This window comes from Poromitra crassiceps (assembly GCF_964638095.1).
Source record: "Poromitra crassiceps genome assembly, chromosome: 30".
In the NCBI taxonomy this organism is placed as follows: domain Eukaryota; kingdom Metazoa; phylum Chordata; class Actinopteri; order Beryciformes; family Melamphaidae; genus Poromitra; species Poromitra crassiceps.
The window spans coordinates 8,430,195-8,452,855 of NC_139652.1; positions in this window are offsets into that span (position 1 = coordinate 8,430,195).

Below are 22,661 nucleotides of genomic sequence, written 5' to 3' on the forward strand. Positions count from 1 at the left end.
AACTGTTTTGAAGTCTGTCATTTAATTTGACAGTTATTGAGTGTTAAAGTGTGGACCAGTGACATCACTGGTCCACACTAACTCAAATTAATAACTCATTAACTCAAATCAACTCTCAATAACTGTCAAACTAGATGACCGTTTTGAAGTAATTCATCTAGTTTGACAGTTACTGAGAGTTGATTTGAGTTATTGAGTTATTAATTTGAGTTAGTGTGGACCAGTGATGTCACTGGTCCACACTTTAACACTCAATAACTGTAAAAATTAAATGACAGACTTCAAAACAGTTTACAGTTTTCTGATATACTACTGATGTTCTAATAATACAAAGCTGGTTGAAAATGGGCAGAGTGTTCCTTTAACCATTTCCAGCCAAAATAGATCCTTTCAGAAGAAGAAGAACATGGGGTTTGAACAGTGAGTGAGCCCCTCCCATCACGTGCATGTTCTTCAGATGCCTCCTAAACAAAGGGAGCAGGTGTTCTGGCTCCAGCAGCATCTGCACATCACTCATTGTTTACACAGATGCAGGCAGCCACATCATATGGTCATCAGTGACCTTGGGGAACTCATTTATGTTGGTACTGATGCTGTAAAGTGCCACATTCATGCAGACCCGTATCGCCCTGACATTTAAGCATGACATTCTCCAAACATGGATAAACAAACAGCTGGGTGACTGATGGAGAATGCAGGCAGCACAACCAGGTAGTACGTATATGTTGTTATTGTTCCACATCATAATGGTCAAAAAAAAAGGTAAATGGCCTGCATTTATATAGCACTTTTATCCAAAGCGCTTTACAGTCAGTAGGTACATTCGCCCATTCACACGCCAATGGCGGCAGGCTACCACGCAGGGTGCTGGCACACCAACGGGAGCAATTTGGAGGTTCAGTGTCTTGCCCAAGGACACTTCGACATGCAGACTGGAGGAGGCGGGAATCGAACCACCGACCTCTTTTATCCAAAGCGATTAGTGGACCACCCGCTCTACCTCCTGAGCCACAGCCGCCATCCAAAGGTGGGGGGGGAGGGGACTATGGATCAGTCTCTGTCCGTCCGTCTGTCTGTCTGTCTGTCTGCCTCTCTGTCTGTCTGTCTGTCTGTCTGTCTGCCTGTCTCTCTGTCTGTCTGTCTGTCAGTCTGCCTCTCTGTCTGTCTGTCTGTCTGTCTGTCTGTCTGTCTGTCTGTCTGTCTGTCTGTCTGCCTCTCTGTCTGTCTGTCTGTCTGTCTGTCTGTCTGTCTGTCTGTCTGTCTGTCTGTCTGTCTGTCTGTCTGCCTGTCTGCCTGTCTGCCTCTCTGTCTGTCTGTCTGTCTGTCTGTCCATTACTCAGTTCACTGCCAGCCCCCAGGGGATGCCATCGACAATGAATTGGACTGACCCAAGGGTAGATCTAATTCACTGGTGGGGGACAACATGTTTCACTTCCATATTGCAACCAACAACCACATTGATTCAAAATGGACACACAAGCAGCATGCTTTTTCAATTTCACGTAATCCTATAATAACAATGTGAAGTCTGTGTGTGAGTGTGTGTGTGTGTGTGTGTGTGTGCGTGTGCGTGCGTGCGTGCATGCGTGCGCGCGTGCGTGCGCGTGCGAGTGAGCAGAAATCGCGTTCGGCCACGTGCGATCGCGCCGAATCTTTCAGGAAGTGTAAAGAGCTCCCCTGCGGGTGAACTAACGGAGCCGAATTTTTTAATTCGGTCATCAGGGCCGACTTAATAGGCAAAAATGGCAAATTAGTGGCCAAAATGAGACAACACGGGTTCAGCACCATGAAGAGCTCCATTCGTTACCTACTGATGGAAGACACCTGAGTGAGGGGGGGGGGGGGTAGACACACCTGAGCTGAGTTGTAATCAGCCAGGGAAGTGGACTATGAAAACCCTCTGGGGAGAGAGAGAGAGGAGAGGCTGCATGCCAGCTCTGTGAGCGAGGGGCCTGACTAAAATGGCGAGTTACACACGGATGAGTATTCTGCTAGTGGTGAAAAGTTGCTGCTGGATTGTAGCGGGAGGAGGAGCTGCATGGAAGAGAAAAAACGAGCAAAGAAGAAAGTGGGTTCTGAGAGTGGGCAAACAAAGATAAACAAAACACAGAACAAACAGAGTGAGAACTCTTGGCTGAAACAGCAGCTCAGTCAACACCGCCCCAACCGCTGGCACCGCCCGGAACAGATAGCAAGTCTCATCTGTACACACAGCAGACAAACTCATTCACTTACTCCCACGATCACTCACTCACTCAAACAGACATGACCAACATGAATGAACGAGACATGCCAACAGTCCCATAGAGACACTGCATGAAATAGGCCACGCCCATCACGGGGGGAAAAGCTCCGTTCATTTCCACACACCAGCGTCATTTTCCTTTAATTAAACATGGCTAAAAGCTGTTGTGTGGTGGGGCTGCGCAGACAACAAATGTAAAAAATCGTCAGGTAAAGTTTTGTTGTACTCCCGAGGAAAACAAGGAAGCCATTGAGAATTGGCGAGAAGAAAAATGTGGATGTTGCTGTCAATGAAGTAAGTTGGAGTGTTCATCTTCTGTATATACGATCTTACGACATAGGAGAACGCCAGGATTGGACGGGAGTTTGTGTTTTCCCCCGTTTTGGGCGTGGTTTCTGAATGACAGTGGGCAGTGTCTCTATCGGTGGGAACCTGAGCACATGCTGGATAACTGGTCTAGAGACTTGAGTCGCTCCAGTAATTGTCCAAACTCACTTTAACCAAATGATACCAAATGTTACCTGAAGTTCTAATGACCACCGATAGCTTTCATCAGGTTTGGAGCTTTTTGCCGTTTGTTGGGCGAGTTAGATCTGATCCATCACAAAACAGACGGAATGATTGTTTTGGAATGTCAACATGGTGGGTGATAGCCTGATATCAGACTGAATTGTCAATTGTCAACTCGTTACACTCCACTTCCTTCTTCAGTCTGACATTGCTTCCACTGTAACTGATTTCCATAGATTTGATTTCCCATAACCAATCACTAGAGACCGACAACATATCCCCCTGAATCTAATCCAGTGGGAGAATCTAATCCAGTGCCATTTTTGCCCTTTAATTGTCCCTAATGACCGAATTCAAAAATCCAAAAAACACAAAGTCATGGAAGCCAAAAAGCTCAACCCAAAATGAATGTAAATCGAATGAAAAATAATTGAAATAAACGTACACCGACGGACACAACGGATCCGTGTGGCCGCCCTTTTAGGCGACACGAGCACGTGCCAACTAAGTTCTCCTAAAGAAATACGCTACACAACAAGTTTGTGGCAGATTAGGACTTCAATTGAATTCCGTTATGCACCGAAGAACATTGGAAGCGGTTGCACCTTTTTGTTTGTCCAGCATTTAGTAGGCTACGGTGCTGTGGGTATGTTGCTAAGCTATTAGCCTTCTCTTGTCCACTAAACCTACACAGCATGCACAAACGCTGGCATGCACTAAAGCAAACTAAATAAATACTGGACACAGATGGAAACTGCTAGGGATATTCTTGTCGCACACCATTAAGTTGATCAAAGAGCTTATTAGGCAAAATGTCAGCGTATTCCTCCAAGCTACAAATGCAGTGAGGAAACGAGACCCATATCTTTGTGTAAGAGGGTCATTTCCACACTGTCATCAGCACCTGAGGCGAGATTCCCCTGCTTACAAGCTGCTTGTCAGAGTCCTTTAGTGATGAAACGGGAGGCGTTATTACCACGGGACAGGACAGTCCTTTCAAAAAAGCTGCACAGATTTGATCCATTTAGCTTTCGGAAAGTGAATCTACATAATTATTGTCACTAAGTGGTGATTAATCTCCACTCGGGTCTAAAAGAAACGCACATCGGTGGGGAGGAGTTGGGTTGCAAAATAACATCTGGTCGACAACGAGTCTGATAATGCTCTCGAATCGGCGCATTACAGACACGTACACATCTGTGTGCCGCTTGCAGATTGCCAGCAACAGCATTGCAAATCTGCCGGTACTGTAGTTTGGAAGCGAAGAGCAGCTGTGAAAGTGTTATGCAGCATCGTTGTCATAAAGGGGGAAATGACAAGTCCAGAGAATATGTCCAGAGGGTTTGAGATTATAAAGTAGCCCATGAGTTTATAATAAGTGCTCAGGTAGTTTTTTTTAAATGCACAAGAATCCATTAATTATCCCTTATAATTGGAGCACATTTTCAATCATTCATTCGCACAACTCACGATTTCACAATCGTAAACAAATGTTTGACTATTATGCAGTAAATGTCTTAGTAAGCATTGCATATAAGTTAGAACGCTTTGCAAGACATTTTAGAACTTTGGGCCACCTAATTGCTTGGTAGGATTGGGTTATTACAGTACTGGTTACCGTATTATGCTCACTTCTCTCAACTTTTACTTGTATATTTTCAGGTCTTGTTTTGTAGAAATAAAAGAATAACATCAGACCACTGTTACACATCTGACAGAGATAACAGAGCTCCAATCAGGCCCGGTTTTACAGGGGTGCAAAAGCACGCATTGCACCCTTATTTTAATTGTCTGCATGCTCAGTTGATTTTTTATTTTATTTTTTATAAATGCTGCAGCTGCACACTTACTGTTTAAACTTGAATTATAATTGTTGTTTTTCTCTGTTCTTTGATGTGAATTTATGGCTTTTTGGCACCTATATGTAACCTTTTAAGGTTGAGATAATTGTATTATCATTATATGGTCCAAAGATTTCAGTAAAGCACTTGAAACACTTGAAATATTCTTGCTTGGCTGGTATCATTCTACCTGAAATGATGGTAAAATGCATTATTTTGAGTAAAATCACATGTCAAATTTTTCGGCCCGTGCATGTGCACCCCTTCCTATCTAGGATGCATCCCTAGTCATCTTGTTCTGGAACCGGCCCTGGCTCCAATGGGAAGAGATAGTACTTTATCTATCCTGCAATAGCAGACACATGGCATAGGGGGACGTTAAAGGGGACCTCATAAGGGACCTTAAATTGCTGTTCAAGTCAGTTAACTGAATGTTGTGGTGCCCATTACTGCACCTGTCCAGAGCAGATTGATGTGGGCGTGGGTTTTAACAGGCCAGATGCTTCTTGCAGGCTCCCATTTGTCATGGGCCCTTTACACAGCCACAGTCTCTACGCCAAATTACACTTTGATCAAATTGTATAAACATTTATCCATGAGCTGTATTCTGCCGTTTGTGCCCACTGTGGCTCTACTGAATGGAAATCCACTAAAGAGCTCATTGTGCATCAGGGCTCTATTAAGCTCGCATAATGATGTGGAGGAGGTAGCAGGGAAATAATAGCAAAAGTGCATTCTCATTGTTTGCCGCCTCCCCTAGGAAAGCACAACAATGGTGGAGAAACCCGACTTCTGTCCGCCTCCTTAAAGGAACACTCCGCCCATTTTCAACCAGCTTTGTATCATTAGAACATCAGTAGTATATCAGAAAACTGTAAACGGTTTTGAAGTCTGTCATTTAATTTGACACTTATTGAGTGTTAAAGTGACATCACTGGTCCACACTAACTCAAACGAATAACTCATTAACTCAAATCAACTCTCAATAACTGTCAAACTAGATGAATGATGAATAGTTTGACAGTTATTGAGAGTTGATTTGAGTTAATGAGTTATTCATTTGAGTTAGTGTGGACCAGTGATGTCACTGGTCCACACTTTAACACTCAATAACTGTCAAATTAAATGACAGACTTCAAAACAGTTTACAGTTTTCTGATATACTACTGATGTTCTAATGATACAAAGCTGGTTGGAAATGGGCAGAGTGTTCCTTTAAGGTTAATGAGTGTGTCATCGCGGGAGCTAAAGACCAATGGATTAGCCTGACTTTGAATCAGAGCAGCAGCAGATTGCTCATCACTACCTTTCCCATTTCCACAGGCTTAATTATTTACAACTTTGTTCTACATCAAATGAACTCTGTGCTGCCACAAACTAGAGTGAACAGAATTACCGAATGTACTAAGAGAGTACAAGTGTGACCGGGCATAGGCTACCTGGCTTCATTAGGCTTTCTCTTTTTCTAATCAATTTGATCTAATCGATTGGAGTCAAAGCGTCAGGGAGGGAATACATTAAAGATGACCTTTATTGTCAGACGTGCACGTCATCAAACAGAAGAGCGTTAGAAATTGGTTTGGAGCAGAACATAATTTGTGCCCGCTTCTATTTCGGCTGTTAAGTATTATAATTAGACAGGTCAGGTGTCAGTCTCCCTCTCACTCTGTCTCTCTCTGGCTGCAGACATCTGGACAAAAGGGACTTTTGGAAATGGACTGCATTTATAGAGAGCACTTTTCTCCAAAGTGCTTTAAAATGTGCCTACATGCAGGGTTCCAAATTAGCCCCAGCCACCAGCCAAATGCTGGAGAAATAATGCAAGCGGCTGGTAGATTTGCAAATGGCTGATAGATTTGCTTCATCTACACATCTACCGCCCCGCTCCAGTTTCACTTAGCCATGTGTCACTGTGCCCTGCTCACCTCCTCAGTCAATGGTCAAATTTTACTTTCTGTGCAGCAGATAATGAGCTTATACAACCAGTGCTGCTTTCAATGTGAAGCGCTAGACATGGTAAGAAGCTGTTACCATTGTTAACTGAAGTCCAGTGTCAATGAAATATCTTCTCCATATTGTTAAAGCATCCTGGTAACAAACAGCAACAGACTAAACCTTCAGTAAAGTGACTTTCACTAAAGTAAGGTGTCCCGGTAATCCTTGAGATCCTTCCTCAGTTTGAGGTTTCTAAACAAGTGTTTTTTTTTAGCACAAACATACATTTACATAATCAACTAAATCATCAACTCTCACTTCCTGTCAGATGCCTGACGCCTCACTCTCACTTCCTGTCAGATGACTGACGCCTCACTCTCACTTCCTGTCAGATGACTGACGCCTCACTCTCACTTCCTGTCAGATGACTGATGCCTCACTCTCACTTCCTGTCAGATGACTGACGCCTCACTCGCACTTCCTGTCAGATGACTGACGCCTCACTCTCACTTCCTGTCAGATGACTGACGCCTCACTCTCACTTCCTGTCAGATGACTGACGCCTCACTCTCACTTCCTGTCAGATGACTGACGCCTCACTCTCACTTCCTGTCAGATGACTGACGCCTCACTCTCACTTCCTGTCAGATGACTGACGCCTCACTCTCACTTCCTGTCAGATGACTGACGCCTCACTCTCACTTCCTGTCAGATGATTGACGCCTCACTCTCACTTCCTGTCAGATGCCTGACGCCTCACTCTCACTTCCTGTCAGATGACTGACGCCTCACTCTCACTTCCTGTCAGATGACTGACGCCTCACTCTCACTTCCTGTCAGATGACTGACGCCTCACTCTCACTTCCTGTCAGATGACTGACGCCTCACTCTCACTTCCTGTCAGATGACTGATGATGCCTCACTCTCACTTCCTGTCAGATGACTGATGATGCCTCACTCTCACTTCCTGCCAGATGACTGACGCCTCACTCTCACTTCCTGTCAGATGACTGATGATGCCTCACTCTCACTTCCTGTCAGATGACTGACGCCTCACTCTCACTTCCTGTCAGATGACTGACGCCTCACTCTCACTTCCTGTCAGATGCCTGGCACCTCACTCTCACTTCCTGTCAGATGACTGACGCCTCACTCTCACTTCCTGTCAGATGACGGACGCCTCACTCTCACTTCCTGTCAGATGCCTGACACCTCACTCTCACTTCCTGTCAGATGCCTGACGCCTCACTCTCACTTCCTGTCAAATGCCTGACGCCTCACTCTCACTTCCTGTCAGAGGACTGACGCCTCACTCTCACTTCCTGTCAGATGACTGACGCCTCACTCTCACTTCCTGTCAGATGACTGACGCCTCACTCTCACTTCCTGTCAGATGCCTGACGCCTCTGAGTGTTTGATCACTAGAAGTGATTAATGGATTTTTTAAAGATGACATGAGCTCGCTCTCTCTCTCTCTCGGCCCTAATGACCTAATTAATAAATCCGGCTCCGTTAGTTCACCCGCGATCGCACGTGGCCAAACACGATTTCCTCTCTCTCTCTCTCTCTCTCTCTCTCTCTCTCTCTGAGATTATTAAAAAAAGAGGATGCAAGCTAATGTTTCCCTGGTCTTCATTAGTGTCACTATTAGTTAAATACTTAATTTTGACCGTTGGCTTAATACTCACCGGTGTGGTCCCTGTCCCCGTCTTAATCCTGAGACAGAAACCTCAGCAATTTGTAAGTGAGGATGAAGCAACAATTAGTCTTCCCTTCCCCACAGGACGAGCTGATAAGACGGCACTTTGTCTCTCGCTGTTGGACGGGTTCGAGACCGACAACACGCCGACATGTTTTCGCTTTGATCTCCACTGAGGCTGCGAGATAAAAGTACTTTAAATGTCATTTGTGTTTTAAGGGCAATATTTGACTGGTGAGAGAGCGATCTCGAGAAGAAGAGAAAAGAGAGAGGCCCTCGTTGTGTTGCGTTGAAAGCTAATTACTCCAGAAAGATCAATGCTTCACTTGCGTTAAGGGATGTCAGTGGAAGGTTGGACTTAAGAGTGGTGAGTGCATCCTTTGACTGGATTTCACTTATCTTTTCGGTCCTTCTGAGCTGGTTTATTAAGAGATCATTAGGCTGAGGAATGACACATTTTCAAAAAGCAATGGTTTTAACCCGGCGATGTAGGTTGTTTTTTCTTTTTAATCGAAGTGATAAATTATTACAGGCCTTTGTATTTTATTTCGTTTTATTTATTTATTTTGCCAACTGGTTAAAAAAATTGAAATGAAAGAACACATTCTACGCTTAACATTTGCATAACAATCCCTGGCCTTTTTCTGACATTTAATATAGCCTATGAATTCTAATCAGCCCCAATAATGAGACGGGAAATACCAAGTGTGTCAGTAAAAGGTTTACCTCAAATGAATCGTAAGGCTCTCTTTCCCCTCCAGATAACTGCATTTAATGTATCCCACTGCAGGAGACTATCTGCACAGACCTGCTCCACACTGCAGGAGACTATCTGCACAGACCTGCTCCACACTGCAGGAGACTATCTGCACAGACCTATCTGCACAGACCTGCTCCACACTGCAGAAGACTATCTGCACAGACCTGCTCCACGCTGCAGGAGACTATCTGCACAGACCTGCTCCACACTGCAGAAGACTATCTGCACAGACCTGCTCCACGCTGCAGGAGACTATCTGCACAGACCTATCTGCACAGACCTGCTCCACACTGCAGGAGACTATTTGCACAGACCTGCTCCACGCTGCAGGAGACTATCTGCACAGACCTGTTCCACACTGCAGGCAGTGGCGCCGGAATGAGTTTGCAATAAGGGGGACAATTTATTTTATTTAATTTATTTTTTTATAATAATTTTTTTTTTTTTTTTTTTTTTTTCGGCGCCCGTAAGGGCGCCGACGAAAAATTGACGTTTTTATGGACGTTTGGATGATTTTTAGCCATATTTAGATGAATATCTCATTTTAAATTAACATTAGGATTATACTGTAGTGATGTAATTATTCAGTATTTTTCCTTTTCTCACTCACTTGGTGACCTGCTCTCTCCCTTTAGGTCATTTTATAATTACACTACAACAGCAACACAGGCAGAAACACTGAACTTATTATTATTATTATTATTATCACTTCGAAACACAGTGCAAAACTTGTCATCTCAACACAAAAATAAAATAACAATAACCGTATACGATTATAGCAGCAGCCAATGACAGTGAGTGCAGTACAGAGTCCAGGTCTGTCTGTCTCTCAGGTGTAATAATCCCACAATGATCACGGCTTTAACAAGTGTCACAGGCTGTGTAAACAGTGTAAAGTGGGCTCTCTGTAACTTGATCCCTGGGTCTGTCCATCTCAGGTGTAATAATCCCACAGCGATCATGGCTTTAACAAGCATCACAGGCTGTGTAAACAGTGTAAAGTGGGCTCTAAGCGTCAGGGGCAGTTGCCCCCTCAGATTAAAAAAAAAAAAAAAAAAAAAAAAAATTTTTTTTTTTTTTTTAGGGGGACCAAATTTTAAGGGGGACAAAATGTCCCCATGTCCCCCTTGTTCCGGCGCCAGTGACTGCAGGAGACTATTTGCACAGACCTGCTCCACGCTACAGGAGACTATCTGCACAGACCTGCTCCACGCTGCAGGAGACTATCTGCACAGACCTGCTCCACACTGCAGGAGACTATCTGCACAGACCTATCTGCACAGCCTTCCCCCATCTGCACAGACCTCTCTGCACAGACCTGCTCCACGCTGCAGGAGACTATCTGCACACACCTGCTCCACACTGCAGGAGACTATTTGCACAGACCTGCTCCACACTGCAGGAGACTATTTGCACAGACCTGCTCCACACTGCAGGAGACTATTTGCACAGACCTGATCCACACTGCAGGAGACTATTTGCACAGACCTGCTCCACACTGCAGGAGACTATTTGCACACACCTGCTCCACACTGCAGGATACTATTTGCACACACCTGCTCCACACTGCAGGAGACTATTTGCACAGACCTGCTCCACACTGCAGGAGTCTATTTGCACAGACCTGCTCCACAATGCAGGATACTATTTGCACAGACCTACTGTATTTGCGCAGCCCTCCTCCATCTGCACAGACCTGCTCCACGCTGCAGGGGACTATCCATGCAGGTCTACACAGATAGCTCCCTCTTGATATGCAAACGTGAACTTAAAGGCACAATCTATAATTTGTTGACGAAAGTCTTTTCTGGATGGCATGAGTTTCTCCTGGGTGCTGGGAATTGCGTCAGGAGATGCTTCCCCCGTCAACTACAAAGCACAGAGAAAGCAAATGGCTATCGCGATGCAGTGAGGAGTGTCTACTAAATCCCTGAAATGTAAAAAGGTAAATTTGAATGCAACGAAGAGATGTCAGCACCGGGTCACAAACCCGGGGACTGAGTGTGACACCTCCGCTGCATAACGCTGGCAGGAACAGGAGGAATCAAAGATGGCCGACATGAGCTGCACCAGGGAAAGAATTGATGATCAAGCACAGTCTGCTTTCAAATGGGACTGTGCTGGTTCCTCTGTCATGAAGGTCAGATCACTTCATATCCCTATCTGCATTTTAGTGGCATCAGCTCAGCTGTACCTGCTGTGCTCTATATTGTCTCTCTAAGTTCCATCAAGGTAAATCTGCAACTTTGAAATGTAAGAGCAATGTCACCACCAACATCAACATGAGGGGGAAAAAAAGTACAGGGTCTGCATGACTGGACCGATTTCTCACTAAAGAGCACCATAAACTGCAACCTTTGTTAGGCCTGTAAAATTGAATTGAAGATTTAAAGGCTGTAGCGGCTTTATTTAGCAGCTGTACTGCGTCCTTGAATATCATATTCAAGATATTTTAACATTACAAAGGACGGACTTTTGAAGCCCCTTTGCCAGCTAAGCAAAGCATACACACGTGTTGCTGATGTCAGCATCCAATCTAAAACCCCTGACACACCGAGGCGGCGGCTGGCCGTCAGCAATGTCTGGACGGTCGGTGAGCGCCGGTAGTCTTTGTGGTGTGTCCCGCTCCGTTGGTAGGGGCACTAGTTACTTAATTGGCACATTTAGTCCTCAACTCTCCACCGTGATAGCTGATGTGTGGTGAGTGTTCCGACGGTGTCCACCCGCTATGCCGACCACCCGCTATGCCGACCACCAGCAATGCCGACCTTAGGTTTAGGCGTTGGGGGTGGGAGAGGTTAGGTTTTTAGGGTTAGGGTCTGGGGGAGGTTAGGTTTAGGCATGGGGGGTGGGAGAGGTTAGGGTCACGGTTAGGGTCTGGGGGAGGTTAGGTTTAGGCGTGGGGGCTGGGAGACCTTAGCTCCAGCCGGTCCACACCGACACGCTGCCTCGCTCAGCTGGTTCTGCTTGTGGGCTATCGGGCCTGTCGGCACTGCGGCCTGTCGTCACATAGACGCGGCACCGTTCTGACGCAAACTGGCTGCCGTGCATCACCCAGGTGGTGGATGAGTTGAGTTCCCTCCCCTGATGTGTGAAGCACTTTGAGTGTCTAGAAAGGCACTATATAAATCCAATCTATTATTATTATTATTGCTAGTTGGCCTAGTCGGCAGCTTTTCCGGATGATTCGACATCTTAAATCGGCGCCGGGCAGTCAGTGAGAGCACGGACAAAACATTATTCTCATGTTTCAACTTTATCTCATCTGATAATACCAATAAACAAATATTATCAGGACGTGGCCTTTGGGAAAGCCCATTGAGTCTATATATCAGCCAGATATCACACATTAAGTGTGCTGTCTCCTTCTTCTTCACCTCTGCCTCTTACTTTCTTCTTCCACAAGGAAGAGAACAGACAAGGGCTGACAACACCAGCGCCATTTGTCACTTTTTATCAGACATATTCTGGATTAGAAGTATGTCCACCCAGGACATCAACTTTTCAAGGCCCTCCCCCAGGGCAGAAGACTATTGTCTGGCAGGACCTAGGGATGTCACGATACTAGAATTTCTACTTCAATACCCAGGAAAATATCGATACTCGATACCATTTTCGATACCACGCCAAATAAACAAAGACAGATATAGCCTAAGCCTATATCAATTGTTTTTAAGCTCAATAAACACAGATTTAATGTGCCCTGAGTTTATCCCACTTGTCCTGTATTTGAAATCGTAAAGGACACGTTGTCCTGCAGCTGTTTGGTCTACCGGAAACCCTGATCATACCACAGCAGATTAGCCCTGCTCTAGTCATCAGCCTATCAGAATACTTTCAACTTGTTGAAGCAAAAGATGCCCACCAATGACAGGGAGGCAGAAATCAGTGGTATGTTTGATTTTTCATTAAGAGAAAGCACTGCTGATATTGATACAGTTGCAAATGAGTATTGTGATCCGTTTACATTTTTTTGTATCGATACTTATCGATACCTGTTGCAAATGAGTATTGTATCAGTTTACAATTTTTAGTATTGACTTTTATCGATACTATCGATACTTTTGACAACCCTAGCAGGACCAGAACCTTTCGTCACAGGGACAGCTTCTACCCAACTGCCATCCGCCTCTTCAACGAGACCCGAAAGTCCCCACAAATCAGGACTTTGTCATCGGCTGTAGTCTTTGTATGCCCGCAGTCCTACAGTAGGTCTCACGCAGGTGCAGAACCTGCAGTCCTACTGCAGGTGTCACACAGGTGCAGAAAGTACGTAGTGGACCATCGGCTGTAGTCTTTGCGGTGTGTCAAGTGCAACCTTTTGGCCCCAACAAAGGCGACATGAGGCAATGCAACAGTCGGCCTTCGTTGCCCCTCGTCTTTCCCGTTGCGTACGTGTCCCAGGCTTAACATCCTACAAGGAAATAAAATAGTTTGAGCAAACCAAATCAGTGTCTGTTTTGTTTATATCTAACATATAACAAGAACAGCAATGATGTATATTGTATATGGTATTTAAACGTAATAGGAAAGAACCAGTATGGATATGGTTCGCTAAATGTCAAATATGTATTATATACAATGACCTCAGGCCATTAAAGTCTTCTTTGATATTTTTTCCTTTTTTTACACACACACACACACACACACACACACACACACACACACACACACACACACACACACACACACTCATCTCTCATTTCCTCTCCTTGGTCCTCTGACTCACAGTCAGCACACATATGATTTCTTTGAAGCTGCTCAAACGTTTCTGACCATAGCTGTTAATATCAATGTCTTCACTATCATGTTGCAGAGGCACAGTGCGTACTGTTAATATCCATGTCTTTACTGCCATGGGTGGGTAATCACATGTGATGTGAGTAATCACATGTGATGTGAGTAATCACATGTGATGTGAGTAATCACATGTGATGTGAGTAATCACATGTGTGAAATTTGTTTCCGTGGACCTTTGCTGTTCTGGCGCTCACTTGATGAAGAGCTGAATAGACGTTTATGCCCGAGTACCAACATCCTGTTCATTGTTTTAGTGTGGGATATTTTTGTGGGGCGAAAATAGCAAACGTTTTTAAACCACATAGGCCTTTAAAGCCTACGTGTTTGTGGAAAGTCATGGAAGCGTGAGCGTTCGCATTCGTTTGAGAAGTTCTCATTTAAAACTCAACGTCCAGTTACATCAGCCCACAGTGCTACATCTATGACCGTCTCAGGAACTGTAAACAGCCTGAATTGGATGCTAAATGCTTTGGGAGTAAAAACACATCTACATTTTCCCCCTAGGTCTGAAAAAGAGGCATGATTTTCCACTAGTAATGTAGAAAAATAAGTTTCAGTAAGAAAAGTGTTTAGCGCTCGGAGTCCTCTCTGAACTTCCCTACAGCTGTGCAACAGTCTCTGACACAGGGGACAACTGCTGCCAAAAAACTCATTCTGAAGGAATGGAAGTCCTCCTCTTCACCTTCTTTCCAACTGTGGATGACGGACATGACTTCTGTTATACGGATGGAGAGACTTAGGTTTATGAGGACCAATTCACTTAAACAACATTTTCAACCATTTGGGGCGTGTTTCTAGCCCACCTCGATGAGGTTAGGGGTGACGGGTGACTCGCCCGGCTGGTTTCTGATGGACCCCTTGTGTGGGACCCCAGGCACAATATCTCTCACAAGCACATAAGCACCTTATGCGGCTGCTAGTCGTGTTGTAATGTCGAATGGCAATGATGTATGTAGCCTATGTATGTTTTTTTCCTTTCCTTTTCTTTTCCTGTGCCTGAGCGTGTTCGTTTGTCTTGTCTGTGTATTGTTCTTAAAGGAACACTCTGCCCATTTTCAACCAGCTTTGTATCATTAGAACATCAGTAGTATATCAGAAAACTGTAAACTGTTTTGAAGTCTGTCATTTAATTTAATTGAGTGTTAAAGTGTGGACCAGTGACATCACTGGTCCACACTAACTCAAATTAATAACTCATTAACTCAAATCAACTCTCAATAACTGTCAAACTAGATGAATGATGAATAGTTTGACAGTTATTGAGAGTTGATTTGAGATTTGAGTGGACCACACTTTAACACTCAATAACTGTCAAATTAAATGACAGACTTCAAAACCGTTTACAGTTTTCTGATATACTACTGATGTTTTAATGATACAAAGCTGGTTGAAAATGGGCGGAGTGTTCCTTTAAGAATTGGAAATAAAATATGGGGGGGAAAAGAAAAGCGTTTAGTGACAAAGTGGCTAAGTAGGCAACCCTTGTTGTTTTTATCCAACATCAGCACAGTGAACCCTGCCTACACAATGAACCAATGAGATACCTGCTGCTATTTCTTCTGCGTATAGCTATCCACCTTATTTCTAGCGGCCATGATGCCTCTGGGTTTTTCTTCCGGTGTGATCCTCCCAGCCTCGTTGCTGACAGCTTGACACCCGTCTGGGCGAACGGAGCAAATCACTAATCGGGTCCAGCTTGGCAAAAATCTCGTCGATAAATATCCCTTTAAGAGCGCAGTGCGCAGCCTACTGTGGCTAATGTTAGCGGCTAGCTAGCTATGTTACATGGCAGTAAAGCACCACTGAATGACCAAATTGATATAACTTTTAACCATTTCGAGTAACACTCTTTCCATATGGATCACCAGCGTTAGTTTGTTGTTTATAACCATAACGTGGCTATATTTGTCACGTTCTCTATCTAACTCTGATACACTGAAAATACTGGGAGGCGGGCCATAGCGTCTCTGTCGATGATTTGATTTGACAGTCCTGGGCACTGGCGTGTTCCACCACCAAATCGATTGTGTTCTGGCGCAAAGCGAGTGGGTTCCAAGACGAAACAGTCTCGAGCCAACTACGTTATTTTAGAGCAGCGCAGTAAATACAATATTCCTGGAACGCGAGTTTAACTAAACAGTGACATGTCCTCTGCATTCTACATCAAATGAAGACATTAGCGTTTGTTTTATTTTGTATGTTACATACTTATTGGCCAAGTTATGTCAGTTTACGGGGGAGGAATTCTGCCAGGGTAAAGAAGGAAGTGTAGGCGGCCATCTTGCCTGCAGAGTTTTCAAATCAAGCGTTTTAGGAAATGGCAAGCTGCAACAATCAGGTCACTTAAACCGGACCTTGTACCCATCATTATTTTTTACAGCGGGGCATTCAAAAATAAGGTGGATACCGAGTTTGTTATATAATGCCGTCTGCTGGTTGCATGACAGCATTGCTGTAAAATGTTGTCGTTTTACTTTCTTATTTTTTCAGTTGGTTTCTCAGTTCCTCTTTTCTTTGTCCCTCCTCTGCGCCTTTGGCGGCCACCAAAACGTTCCCTATGCAGGAGAAAGCCTGAGTGTAGCATCACCTCAGCAGCATAAAGAAGTCGAGAACAGAGACAGTATATTAAGACATGCCTCAGGGGTTCATTTATCCCTGCTGGCCAATGCCTGCATCCTTCCAGCAGCGCTTCCCTCTCGCACTCTCCTCCTCTCGAGTACCTCAGCCTATTGTAAACACAGGGGAGCCCCAACGCCCAGTCTCCTTTATTGTTCCCTCTGTAGTAATACACTTTTCAATTGGATTCTGCAGAACTTGTCACCAACTTGTACCTTCACAGAAAAGATAGTTACAATCTTAACATTGGGACAGTATCACAGAACTACACAAAGGAAGCAATGCTTCTGCACACATTGAACCCCCCCCCCCCCCCCCCTCCCTTCAAGGATACACACTGTGAGCCAATTTCAAGACTGCAGAGAGGAGAGCAGCATAACTTCCAGAGAATCAGCAGTGCTGAGGAGAAGCAAAAAAAGATATAAAACCTAAGAAATCATTTCAGGTTTCCACATATTTTCTGTTGTATCCCTGCTGTAAGCTCAGCAATCCATCTCTGCTGGCTTGTTCCATTATGCAAACTTAATTGGATCCCAAAACAAAAGAGACAAAGCGCTAAGATCTATTGTGCGACTGCATTACATTTCATTGCACAGGATGATACTCTCATCCTCATTGTCCTCAAATGGTGCAGGGTCTGCATCGGTCCTTTCTCACACACACACACACATACATACATACATACACACACACACACACACACACACACACACGCGCGCGCACACACGCACGCACATGCACACACGGGCGGGCACACGCAAATCTAAAAGTAGTTTTAAGATTCATGATATTTGGTATGGCTCATTTGACAAACATGCATGGAAAGAGGCTGTCCCTCTCGTGACACTTGAAGAGACGAGGCTTTTGAAAACTCTCGAGTAAAGTTGGACCGGTTTCAGAGAGTGACGATGAAAATTAGTCTGGCAGTTATTTATGTTCCCTGATTTGTTTTCTAAGGCGGTGGTGGTTCCCAAACTGTGGTCCGTGGACCACCAGTGGCCCGCGGGGCTCATCTCTCAGGAAGACTGCTCTTTGTGTGCAATTACCGTATCCCCTGACCAACGAGTCCAGTTTAAATGTTGTCATTTCCCATAAAAGCACAAACATGCATGAAAGACCGGTTTAAGAAGAGAAATAAGAAATGAACAGTGTGTGTGTGTGTGTGTGTGTGTGTGTGTGTGTGTGTGCGTGTGTGTGTGTGCGTGCGTGTGCATGCGTGCGTGTGCTGTGTGTTTACGGCTTTGTTCCATCTGTGACTCAGAGCTGTGCACATGCAACAGGTGCGTATGTGGTACAACAATAACGCCTGTGTCATTTCCCCTCTGAAGCACACACTGGGCTGGATCTCCGCTCCAGCTTTTAGCATCATCAGCCCACACAGAGAATGATGGAAAGTCTTCTCCTGCATCGTCTCTTCTTCCTGCTCTTGTGCCGATCACAGACATGTCCCTCTTAGCCACCCTTCAGTCAAAGTAGACCTACATCTTACCAGGGGCCGGTTGCACCAACTGGTCTTACACTGGTCTTAAGCTAAGTTGGTCGTAACTTTACGACCTAACAGCTACGCCGGTTGCACCAAGACGGCTTAAGCCTTATTTTCACTACGACCAGGCGTAACTCCTACGCCTGGTCAGGAGGAGGCGTAGAGCCTGCCTGTAACAGATATCTCCGCGGAGACCTTTTTGACCGTCATCGTCGTAACACCGCCAGTTCGCCGTCTTTGAAAGCACGACATTAGATTATAACTAACTAGTTGTGTGGCTTAGCCTTCCAAAATGTTGCCGTTAATTTTTTAGAATGTAATACATAGAATTGGGAACGTTACATTCAATTTCATTCAGACTGTCTTTCTGGCTCAATCGCCGGCATTTTTCCCCCGGAGCAAGGGAGGGTGGGAGTTTTACAGTAGTGGCTGAGAGAGCGTAGTGGCTCAGTGCTCCAAGCAGGTCGCGAGGCACATTTTTTGCAACATCATCCAATCAGGGTGCATTCCCTGGCAATTCACATGGACGCGCATTGCTACGACCAGCATAGTTAAGACCAGACATAAGCCGTGTTGGTGCAACAGGCGTAAGTCCATGGTCTTAACTAAGACCGACGTAGGAGTTACGACGAGGCATAGTTAAGACCAGTTGGTGCAACCGGCCCCAGGAAATGAATTTGGGCTATAGGGATAGGAAGCTGGTAGAGTCTGGATTTGAGTGAGTGAGTGAGTGTGAGTGAGTGAGTGAGTGTGTGGGTGTGTGTGTGTGTGTGTGTGTGTGTGTGTGTCAGGCCCGGCGCCACGAGGAGGCCTAAGGGGGCTTAGCCCCCTCAGTTCAATTTCCGGCCCCCTCACTTGATTTTTTTTTTTTTTTTTTTAAAGAATAGTTCATCTATAAAGGCCAGTTAGGCAATGTTTGTACCTGACATGTTTAGGCTGCTGTTTCTGCAGTCTTCATCAAATTTGATCAGTTTAAGTTGATGTAGGCTACCCCCTGTAAACATAGCTCTGTTGTTTCATAATTGGCAGGGAAGCACTATTTGCTGTGCTTTGGTTGTCACAAGGTGTCAGAGATGTAGCAATTTATCAAATTTGAACCTATGAACCCTTGAACCTCTATTAATGCCTTAATCTGCTGCTGTGAAATAAATGTTTTATTTGATTTTGAATAGTAGTCTTTCTTGTGTTGTTATTGCGCTTTTCAGAGGTTATTATGGTTAAAAAGTCCAGAAATAGGCATAGCGGGTATATAACCTATGTTTTACGATATAAAAATATCATGTAAAAAAAAAAAAAAAAAAAAAAAAAAAAATCAGCCCCCTCGCCAGTTATAACAGCCCCCTCAGTCATTTCATCCTGGCGCCGGCCCTGGTGTGTGTGTGGGTGTGTGTGTGTGTGTGTGTGTGTGTGTGTGTATTTGATGACTTTTGAAACGTAAATGCGTTGTTTTCTTTTAACGAGATTTTCAGAAAACACCTCAAAAGGCATAAAAGTGATTCACGTTTGTGAAGATGATCCTGCTGAACAGAAATGACCCCTCCCATAAACCACAGACCTTATTTTATGCATTTAACCCATTGATACCTGATGCAGGATTTGTGTGTATATCCCTCATTTGTGTGTGTATCCCTTTAAGACCGCGTGACGCGGTTCGCGGTCTTAAAGGGATATACACCATCAGGTATCAGGTATCAATGGGTTAAGTGAAATCCCCATTCACTTTTCCCCTGGAGGTCCAACATGTCCGGGACATCCACCCGTTCTCTATGAGTATGCTATAAGCCTCCCCAACAAGCAAGTGTTCAAGTATCCCATGCAGGTACTGTACAATGATAGATAGGGAATTACAGTGTGTCTTGTCCCACACTGTGCAACACGAAAATAATGTGTGCATTAATAGGAAATTAACTCAAATCAACTCTCAATAACTCTCAAACTAGATGAATGATGAATAGTTTGACAGTTATTGAGAGTTGATTTGAGTTAATGAGTTATTAATTTGAGTTAGTGTGGACCAGTGATGTCACTGGTCCACACTTTTAACACTCAATAACTGTCAAATTAAATGACAGACTTCAAAACCGTTTACAGTTTTCTGATATACTACTGATGTTCTAATGATACAAAGCTGGTTGAAAATGGGCGGAGTGTTCCTTTAAATTACTTTTTGAGAGAAATATACTGTAACTAACTAGTAACTTGCACAACACATTATTACCCACTGTATAGAATGAAAACCCCAAAAGCAAAGTAACAGTATATTATTCCAAGCATGATGTGCCCTGAGCCAGGCATACTGTAGTAGGCATCTCAGAGGGGTCAAAGTACACCGGCAGTCATTTCCTGTTGAAGGCTGGTTGTGGGAGGAATCAAACCTGTGACCTTCGAGCCAGAGAACAGTCTCCGTCATCCTCAGACACATGAGGCCAGACTGTTATCAGGGCCTGGCTGGGAGGCTGTCAGCAAAGCTCTGCAGACACTGCTGCAGTATTAGTGCAGCCCAGTGGTTCCCAAGGGGTCGTCTGGAATGCCAATCACAAAAAGAAAAGTCCAAAAGTTTTTTTTTGTCTTTTCTTTAAAACTGTGGGAGAGGATTAGGGCCCCACACATGTGGAACATTCATTTGAGTTCTGAGTTTAAGTCTGAATTCTGAGAATAAAGTCAAAATCCTGAGTTTAATGTCAAAATGATATGAGATTAAAGTCAGACTTCTGAGATTACAGTCACAATTCTGACTTAATCCCAGGAGAGAATCACTGGTGAGTGACAGAATAAAGTCAGAATTCTGAAATTCAGAATTGACGTCATCACCTTATGTAGCCCCGCCCACTTGACCCAGTTGTGTTATGACTTCCTGTTCAGAACACCGTCTGTTTTACCTGCTCACTATAGTACTGTACTGTCACAGGAAGTGTCAACACAATAGGAAGTAACAGGCTGATGTGTTGGAACATAAGGTGAAGTTCCGTACACAGTGGTGTCACAGTTCAGTACTTTTTCGATACTGCAAAAAAGTAGAAATGCCAGAGAAATGTCCTTGATTTAAAAATTTGATTAATTTAATTTAATTTTACTAGTTTATTTTATTATTTCACAGTCTAGTTTAAGTTTTTATTTCAATTTACGACAATGCATGCTTTTTTTTTTACACCTTTCATTTCCTCTCAGTTGACCATCCTTGTAGAAGACTTGCACTGTACAGCATCGAAAGATTTGTTAGCTTTGCAATGTCTATTGAACCTAAAGCCTCGTATCTTGAATACCGGTATGCATATTGTTACACCCATAGCAATCACAATAGGACGAATCAGCGTGACGTCACTTGCCACCCAGAAATGCGGAACCCCGCGGCAGTTAATAGTATGAGTTGTGTCAAACAAACGTTAATATCTCAAAAACTATACATCACATCACTTATATTTTGACATTCTGAGTGAGAGCAGAAGTAGCTCAAGAGTTTGATGTGTAATATATGCATGTCATGTTAAAGTTGTGCGAACTGTCGCAGTTTTTAAAATGTAAACAGTCAGAGCAGACACTCATGCCTCGCGCCACTTGGGCTCCATAGGGTTCCATTGCCGTTGCCACCCAGTGTCGCGGTTTGTTTACCAAAATGCTGCTCGGCTGATCCCTCGTATAGTTCTTTATTTACAAAAGGCTTTTCTTTCATGTTTGCGGCCATACTTACAGTATTTGGGCCATGCGTCATGTTTTACTAGAAATTAAAATGATGTTGCGGTTCACACGTTGAGAATTGCTCGCTCGTTTTTAAACAAGTATTTATCAATCCAAGAGGCAGGTCTTTTCCAGGCTAAATCATCAACTCCGTGAAGCATGGAGTTAACCTCACCAAGGTGGAAGCAGCTCTGTGAGTGTGCATACAAATGATATGGACATTAGGGATGTTCATTTTGAAAATTTTCCAAAATCGATAATCGGTGAATATTAACGATCAATTATCGATCATCGATTTTATTGATACTTAGAAAATTTTCAATATATATATTTTTTTTTTACAAAATGAATGCCTATGGCAGAAAATACGAAAGACAACGTGTTCTCCTCAATGAACTCTTTATTTCAATGTGTCTCCTCCCCAACACTGCTGTCCCCGGCGCATGCCGGTGTGAATTTCCCATGTTTAAAACAGTTTTGTTGGCACAAAGGCCTGTGCCCAGCCAGAAAACTAGAGACTATATGAAGCTCCACCTCACGTTAGTCGGCTGTGCAATGGAGTGGGGCGAGGAGGAACGAATTCCACCCAAACCTAGTCCCAAAATTTTTTTTATTATTATTTTTTTTTTAATAATTAAAAAATCGATCCAAATGCCACAGGATTGATTCCAATCCTTAACGATCGATTATCGATTTTCGATAATTGATGAACATCCCTAATGGACATGATATCCTTATATAAAAGGGAGTAAATGGGTTCTGCAATTTTGGTGGTCACATTTTTGGTTACACTCAAGCAATTGTGATGCACTGATGATGTCACTGATGATGCCATAGGCATTGTGACATCATCACTGATCACGTCATAGACATTGCGACATCATCAGTGATGTCACAATTGCCCGAGAGTAACCAAAGTCTATGACATCATCAGTGACATCAACAATTGCTCGAGTGCCACGCAGCAGTTGAGTTGCGGGTGACTCCTCATAATCTTTTATACGATGATAATGTGACAAAACTCAAATAAAAATAATAACCTCTCACTTTTAGAAGCATAATGAATATGTCAGCAGACTTAATTCAAGGTTGAAAAA